Consider the following 9038-nt stretch of genomic DNA (forward strand, 5'->3'; position numbering starts at 1 on the left):
CCAATGCAGTTAATTTGGAATATTTTTTACTGAATGTATGCAAGCCCAGAGACATCTATACATATTTTCTGAAGCACAAAACGCAGTCAAGACAGAGGGCTGTGTTTAGCGCTGGGCAGGAAGGTAGCTGTGAAGAAGTGTTAAGTGAAAGCGTTTCAAGCAAGTATTTTTGTAAGGCACTCACAAAAATCACAAAAATGGCTCTGTTGCTTAGCTCATTTTAAACGGAATTACTTAACCAGACAGAAAGTCAAGAAATGTGACCTTCTATGCCAAGTAAGGTCACATATCTTTTTTTTTTAAAGGCTTTTAAAGTAGAAACTACTCTGAAGAGACAAGCAAAACTTTTTGGTCAAAACTCGAGGTGAATGTATTTTCTAAAGGATAATTGCATAGGCAGTTACCCACACAAAAACAGATGTAATCTAACAGCACTCAGATTTCTGTGAAAGAAACATGTATTATACCTCCCTCTGTAATAATGATCATTCTGATGCATACTGCATGCCACATTCTTCCTCGGCAAGTCACCTCTTCAGCACAGAAAATAAGAAAATGACATACTTACCCATTTTAAAGAAGAAATAGCCATGACATAACTAAATTCCTACTCTGATGAGCACCATGGCATTTGCTTTAATAAGTCTTAACTTCTATAGTTAATGCTAGATCCTGCTTTACTTTTAGTATCTGCAAAGCCCAGAGCAGATTAGACAGAGGCTTAAAGTTACAAACTGAACTGACATTTACATGTCAGCAGCGACACACAGAAATTCTGCAACTATATCACTCAGCCTGCATACTCCTGCAGCTGGCTTCAATAGTGGGATACATGAGGTCGCAATTTACTGTAAGCAAACCAGACTTTTCTCAGAGTAGCTTAATTCAGAACTCCTTTACAACAGCGGAAGGACTTTGAGTAGTTAAATCAAAATTAAGTAAATTTGTAATGTTTAGGAAGTGCTTACTTTTCAAGACCAAAATAGGAAGTTTCATAGAACAAGCATATCTAATAATATTACATCTTACCATTTTCTATAAAGCTTACAACTATCTCACAGAGATATCAGCTATGTCACATTATTAAAGTCTACAACCCTGCACGTAACTGTAGAAACCTTTAGGTATGTGAATATTCCATCTTTGAGTAGGCAAATCAGGTAACCACTCTCATAGGTATTTATAGCATTAGGGTTTCAGGACCTATTTCTGAGAGGTGAGAGTCAACTGCTTCCAGCTTACCAGAGTGTTCAGGTTACAAAGCTCAAGTGTGATCAAGGATCATGTAATCAATGCTGCAAATCCACCACCCAAAAGTCTAATTCTCATGAATAATAAAAGCTGCATTACATAGTGGGTATAAGTATTTTCCTTAAGACCTAACTAAGCATCCAAGGAAGCCTCATCCCACCAAAGGCAGTGGCAAGTGTATCGTGTTAATTCATGCCAATCTATGGCAGTTTAAAAGCACAGCAGGACAAGCCTCACCACACGGCAGCAACCAGGGTCAAGTCTTTCAAAAAATAAATAGCATAAAGCAACCAAGAAGAAACTAGAAACAGACACCAGATTTTTTAAATATTTGTTCAATCTTTTATTTACAAAGTAATTAAACACTCAGTGAGAAATGGCCAAGCTGAAACTCTCAAATTGTATAGCTGTGTTTTTATAACAGCAGACTCGTTCCCCAGCTACATTTCAAATGGGAAAAGTACATAATTTATTTTATATATATATGTTTGTTGTTGATTTTTTTTTTTTAATCAAAACCAGGCAGAGGATTTTCCTATGAGCTTTCCAAGAAAGTCAACCTCTGGACTAAAACCAGACATAAAAATTTGATCAGGAAAGAAGAATATTTCATTAAGTTACGATGATGCAAAGACAACATTCAGAGGCAAGATGATGGTGAAAATTCTTACATAACTTCTAATTTAGCAGGCTACTACAGGCCACCACCTACTGAAATAAGAACATAATAATTTATTTTAAAAAACCCCAGACAACTCTCAACTGAATCCAAGGCACCAGCATTATATTGTGTGAGCTCTACTTCTGTCTAATTTTCATTTATTAACCTGCACTATCAAGAACAAATGCTTAAAAAAACATGTATTCATGTATTCTGTTCCACAGGGACACTTTTGTCCACGCAACCATACATGTTCTGTTCCGAAAAGCAGCAAACAATTTCATAGAATCATAGGATTTTGCCAAGTTCATATTTTTGCCAAAATTAAGAATTCAAAATTAAGATTCTGTTTATTTATACAATAATTACTCAGAGAAGCTACGGTATTTCTCTTGAAATTTCCTATGCTGTATCTTCTTGCAAACTTCTTGCAAATTCTTGCAAACTGAAGAAGTACAACAAATGCTTGCAACAACAAAGGTTCTGTAACCAGAAAAAGAGTTTGAAGTGTTTTGTGAACCTATTTTTATAAAAGCTGGAAAGAGTAATATCTGAGGCACCCCAGAAAGTTTTGTAGAGTATGAACAAGCCCAAGATCTATTTTACCAATTCTTAAATCCTTTTAAATTATTGGGAGTAATACACCGCTCTGTGTATACTGGATCATTAATAAGAGTTAAGCGAGACATTTATTCAACACAGGCCAAAAAAAAGCATGATATTAACCAACACATTGAAAGAATAACAGTTTTCAAGTTAGTTTTGCATTTCAAGATCTTCCTTAAAATCAATTTACAATGTACCTAGAAGTGCGGAGCAAGGATACAAAAGACATCAGACCTCTGGATATATTACTCTCACTAACACCCCTTTGCTCTGATAACAGGTTATCTACAGTAACAGCTGTTTGGTTGGTTTTTGCTGAAATCCCAAAAAGCACTAACAATGTAAGTCACAAAGTTATTCTCATAAATTGAAGCAAATAATTTTGTCATATTTTTCATGCCAGCAAAACATGCATAATAAAGTACATAGATGTTCACAGAGTACTTTGAAGTGAAAAAAGGGAGATAGCTTATACTAGATTATGTTTGTACACTATACATTCATACATGTACATTTGGGTTTCTGTCCCATAGCCCTCTGCCACAGATCACAACCTGGTGTTTCACCTTAACAGGTCAAGCTGTAAAGCACAGTGAGGCTGCTGCTCCATAGACAACAAAACTGCTTAAGGAGACAGAATGGATATCATAACCATTTCTAGATAAGCTATCCCTGTTAACGATTAAAAGTCCTGTGGGACTGTACAATTCAATCATTTTATGCTGCTCTTTTCTACTGACTTTTAGGAAAGATGTTGTAAATTTCTCAGTTTTTTCAATTATCCAGGCAGTACGGATGGGAATCATCAGACTTGTAGCCTATTTCAATTTCTGGTATTAAATGATATTCATGCTATGCTATTCCTCAGTAATAAAATGGAAAGCGGAAGAAAAAGTAAAAAAACAACAACTGATTTCACCTGAGCAGCTAGCCCAGATTTGGCATCTTAGAGGTTGTTTCACTTAGAGAGACTGATTGGTAATGTTCAGAATTCCAGTAATAGAAATTTATTTATTTACAACAGAAGTATAGGGAACAGAAGAGGATGGAATAGAGGAAAAGGCAAGACAAAGAAATAAAAAGTTTCCAGCTAGTTCCAACTAGCTCCTGAGCTCTTCTATCACCAAGTATTTACACTGCTATATGTGCGATCAGGGGATGAGTATGACCTAACTAGCCTGTGAATTTTCTGAAAAAGCTCACCCATCTACCCACAGATGCATGTGGGTAGCGATGTGATGCTATTCCTGGAAAGCCTATGTTTAATGTCCACATTTTAGAAGTGGTATCGCTCATCCTCAGGCAGTTGAGTACTCAAATTCTGCCTTCTGTGACACCCTTGCAATAATTCTGACTTGTATTTGGATTGCTGTGACCAAAGCATTTTACAAAACAATCTAATTTTTAGAGTCACATCAAGTAAAACAGTGTCTTGATATTGTCTGCAAAATAAACAGGATAACTAAGGTACTGATTTCCATGTAAAGGGATGCTCTCATGTTTAGTTATTTTGACCAGGAAGGCTTAGCCCAACTTTAGGAATTACTTTAAAATAGAACCTCTATACAATGCCAAACATTGTGAGAACTTATACAGCTTCCATTCACTAGGCACCACACAGTGTTTCATCTTTTTGAGCAAGCTTCAGAATATTCCTGTATTTATTCTGTATTACATCTACAAAACCCAGGTACAGAAACCTTCACTAGTTTGTCTTTGATGACACAGGAGCTGACTATTAGATTCACACACACTGGACCAGAACCTTATTTTCTAGTTCCGTGCTCAAAAAGTCTTCCCACTTTTTCAAATATGAAAATTTAATATTTGGTAAAACACACATCTTGAGCAAATGTTTTCTAAAATCCATCAACACATGTAAGTACACTACTTTGTACTAGGAAGATTTCAGAATCTATTCTGTTATGGTCATCAGAAAAAGACTTAAATATGAAAAAGTCTTTCTGTTTAAAGAAGCAATAAAATCTACAACTACAAGCTTCTTTTCTATAGAGAGAACTGAAAAAAAAAAAAAAAAGTGGAGCAGCCTGTGTCTTAAAATCAGCGTCTTCCTCCATAAAGAATGTGGAGGAACCCCTAGAAGTAAAATTAGGGAGAACTCAAGTTGCAAGAATGGACTATAACCTTCCCCAGTAAGTATCCAGCCACATTCCCTTTTTTCATGGCAACATCAATAATCACTCCTATGCCAGCATCTTCATTCCTTTATATCATTCTAAAGTAATAAATGCCCTTGAATTACACTCCTGCTTGTTGCAAGCAAAATCATCCACCTGACATTTTAACATGAGGAATTTACCTATTACAATTCCTGCAAACTGGATTGCTTTATCTGGTAATTACCAAGGTGCAGTCTTTATTTTAGCCTCTTGTAAGGAAGAAATTTTTATCACCATATCCACAGCTGCTAGTCAGGAATGATTAGTTTCACAGCTTTCAAACCTTTCCACATCATTTGAATGCACTATACAATAGCACATTTCAAAATGATGGGCTTCTTCAGCCAGCTACATCCATTGGAAGAAGTGGTGAGGGATTCAGTCCTCTCAGTCTCAATGTACTGTTCCTTGTATAGCTTTTCTTAATCATTATTGCATATGGATACCTCTTGGAATTACGTAATGCATTCATGTCAGTGCAAATCTCTTATACTCCAAATTTTAAATGAGAGACATCAATGAAATTTATGGAACATAGCTCTCCATTTCTAGGTTTTTTTCTAATTTTTCTCCATTTCCTAGTTTTCTAGGCATGAAAAATGATAAAGGAAAAATGATAAATGCAAAAGCAATGTGGTGAAGAAATGTAGAGACAGAACTCACAATTACAGACTTTTTACCCTTGTATAACATTTAGATTAGGCTGCAGCACAGCAGAGACTTACGAATATTTATCTTAATTTTTCCCCTTACATGACAGCTCTTTCAGTCTCACATTCAAAAATGGCCCTTAGCTGTTTTCTCCAAAATAAGGATCTTGCTATCAAAAGTGATACTTCAAATAAGCATTATCAAATATGTTTCTACTTTAAAGTATTGACAATATTTAAGCAAGGTTTTGTCCATCCATTTCTATTTACTCATACTTAGACAAAAATCTTCTGTATTAAAAAAAAAAAAAAGGAAAAAAAAAAGATGGGGCATTTTCCCTTTACAGACTTTGAGAATTTAAAATATGTCCTAGGTTCTTACACTGCAAAAAAACTTTACCTAAGTGCCCCCTACAGATGTATTGACATACAGCAAGACCAAACCAAGAACCTGACTTAAACAACAGTAAAGCTTCTATTCCATGCCAAACCCCTTCAGCTCTCCACAGGCCTCCTGTAACTCTCCTTGGGGTTCAAGACTGTGGTGGAACCCTCCTCACACTAAGAGGAAGCTAGATGCAGAAATCTCTGAAGTCTCTGAGGTTCAGCCACCAGAAAGGAAAATAGGAGCTTCCTATATTTAAGTTGTCTCTATTTCAGAATGTCATTACTGGAATTCTTTAATACTTTTTTTAACTTTAGAAGTCCTTCTCATCTTGACTTTGCAAGGCTATTTATGTGTGTTCACATAAAACAGTTTCCCTAAGGCTTTTAGCTCTGTCATACCAGAACTTCCACTAAAAAGGTCGTTGAACTGAATGGTTGTGGCTTTTGGGCACATAAAACAGCATTGTGGTTTCTTGCCTCTACTAAAAACATGTGTTACATTTATATTTCCAATTCTGCAAGCACTATTGAAGAGGAGAATCAGTTAAAGTGTGCATTATCCAATTTACATACAAATCCTGTATTAAAAGCCTGGCTTGAGCTGACAAAAGTCACAAAATATGACAGAAGCTATTGAACATATTTAGTATCCAGTTACAGTCCAGTAAATCTAGAGTAACAGCTCTGAGAGAAATAGAGCTACCATGGTGTAAAGTCTGAAGTAACTGCGAACAGAACTTGGCCACCTGGCATTAACTCACTTCACTAAACCTAAAGCCCTGTAAGGGTCAAACAATGAGTAACTACATAATTTGTGAGAAGAAATGCCTAGAAAACCAGGACACAGAGGTGAAATGAGGATAAATGCTTTGCTTTCATGCAGAACTTTCTGGATTTTGTTAGTCTATGCCAGACCACGGATATTGCTTTAATATGCCATGAATATTTTAAGTGTGAAATTCCATTCATTTTAAAATATGACACTATTCATACAGAATACACATGGCAGGCCCTAGAATTTTAAAGTAGCTTGAATATAGCAAGCAGATGTATAAACCTTTAAACAAATTTAGTTGGGATTTCTTTTTCTATATAACATATGTAATTGTTTCAACTACAGATTGTTTAATATTTGTTTGTATGTCTAGTTTATGTATTTCAGAATAAATACTAAGGGCTGAAATCTGAAAACAAGACGACTTTCTTCACAGTAGTAGTCTCTTAAGGTTTAGAAGCTTTTGCAAGGTTGTACTTACACCTCATAGGTAACAAAGCATACCTAGAAAAAAGGTATAGGGAAAACACCTTAAACCACTGTTAAAATTGCAGAGTACATGCTTAAATGAATATATATATCAGCCTTTATGAGGCTTCAGAATATCACTTGTATGTAAAACAAAACCCCTCGCTGAACACCACTGCCACTGTTAGCTCTGGAGCAAACGGAGGAGCAAGCCTACATTCACAAACTCCCAGAGCCGAAAAGAACCGCACACAATTCCCAAAGGTGGGGAAAGCTCACATTAACACACATGCCCAGAGCTGGCAATCACCGCCTATGCACCTGAAAGGTGGGGGTGCCGAAGCCTGCTTGGCTTCAGGCAAGGACAGAAACACGCTGAGCTCACCCCCTCGCGGCTGCAGGTGCCCGTCGGTGCTGTCGGGCAACCCCGGACAGCCCAGGAAACAAACAGGAGGCGACGGCGCTTGGAGCGCACCGCCGCCGGCACGGAGGGCGTCACCTCCCGCTGCCGGGGAGACCGGCGACAGCTTGGGACGCGAGTGCGGGACAGCTGGGACAGCCTCCACCGCCCCTGCCCGCCGAGTTTCAGCGCTCGCCCGCTCGCCCGCCCGCCGTTCCCTACCTTTGCCCCTGGCCTGGCGGCGGCTACCTCCGAGGCCGGCGCGGGTGGGACAGCGGCAGACAGCCACTAGCGGACGGACGGGCGGGCGGCCAGGGGAGCTGCCGTGAACCTCCGTCCGCCTTCCTTCGCTCTCCCTCCTCCTTCCCTCACGCATCTGCCTTTGGCGGAGGCGTCTGCCGGCGAGCGGGGCGCTGGGGCCAGTGCCTCCGGCACTCCCGCCCCGCCGCTGCGGGCGGAGGTAACTGAAGGTAATCGGCAGCCCCGGGCCGAGCCAGGGGCGGGGGTGCCGCGGCCGCTGCCGGCGCGCGGCCGAGCAGGGAACTACAGGCGGCGCTAACAGCGCCTCGGACAAAGGGCAAATTCATGTTGCCTTTTTGCAGCGCGGCGGCGGAAGGGCTCGGTGCCGGGCGAGTGCCGCTGCTACCGGGCAGCAAGGCGGGGGGGGGGGGGGGGGGGGGAACCTCACTATGAAAAGAAAAGCCTCTTGTCTTCTGGAAAATGTCAAATTATGTCAGGTCATGCCGACTAATCATTACCAAGATCACCTTAAATTATTAGAAAGCTACTAGTTTCCCTTTTTCTCGTTTCTGGGGTTTTGGTGTGGTGTTTTTTTAAACAGAGGTTGGCACTAACGACAGGCACTGCGTGTGGAAAACCACCAGTTTCTCTCTGTAGCCCAACTTTTAATGAAAAGCCAAATGCAAACTTGTTCTAGTGCAAAGTAGTAATACCCCTGGAAATGTTTTCCATTTATGATGAGCTTAAAAATGTGTAGTTGTAAATTACCAACTGTACCAAAACCTATAATAGAACTGTCAAGTAGAAATTTACAGACTCAAACCTTAAAGCACAAATGAATTGACAGAGTTTCTTTTTCCAAAGTGTGAGTTGCAAGGCATGTACACAGATCACTGGCCCGTAGGCATGCTATTCATTGCAAAACTCTCTTCAATGTAGCGGGAGTCCAGTAACGGAGCAAGTATTCACCGTGGGCCAGAGCCTGTCCTTGTGGAACTTCGCTAAGAAACCCTAACAGTTTTGCTAACAGTTATTGACCAGTGCGCAGTGTGTGAGACGCTGTGCTGAAAGCCCTTCTGCCACCCTTAACCTCAGTATTGCAGAGCAACACGGCAGAGTTTACAGAGCCATTGCCTTGGTAACCGGACTGTTAACAGAAATCCCAATACAGAGCTCAGTCTGACAGAGTATAGCCTTGTCCTTCACACGCAGATAGAAAATGTTACTTGGTTTTGATTGCCTATCTCTGATGTTTCTTATACTTTAGAACTTTTTTGAATTTTGCATAAACTTAACATGAAACATGGCCCATAGATTTACAAAATATAGTGAAACTGCTTAGATCAAGTCACAGCAGCTACTCACTTCATGTTTGTGAGAATTTGTATTTACAAGGGCAACTCTTTAAGCTTCTTAAGGG

Source organism: Psittacula echo, assembly GCF_963264785.1.
Source record: "Psittacula echo genome assembly, chromosome: 2".
Classification (NCBI taxonomy): domain Eukaryota; kingdom Metazoa; phylum Chordata; class Aves; order Psittaciformes; family Psittacidae; genus Psittacula; species Psittacula echo.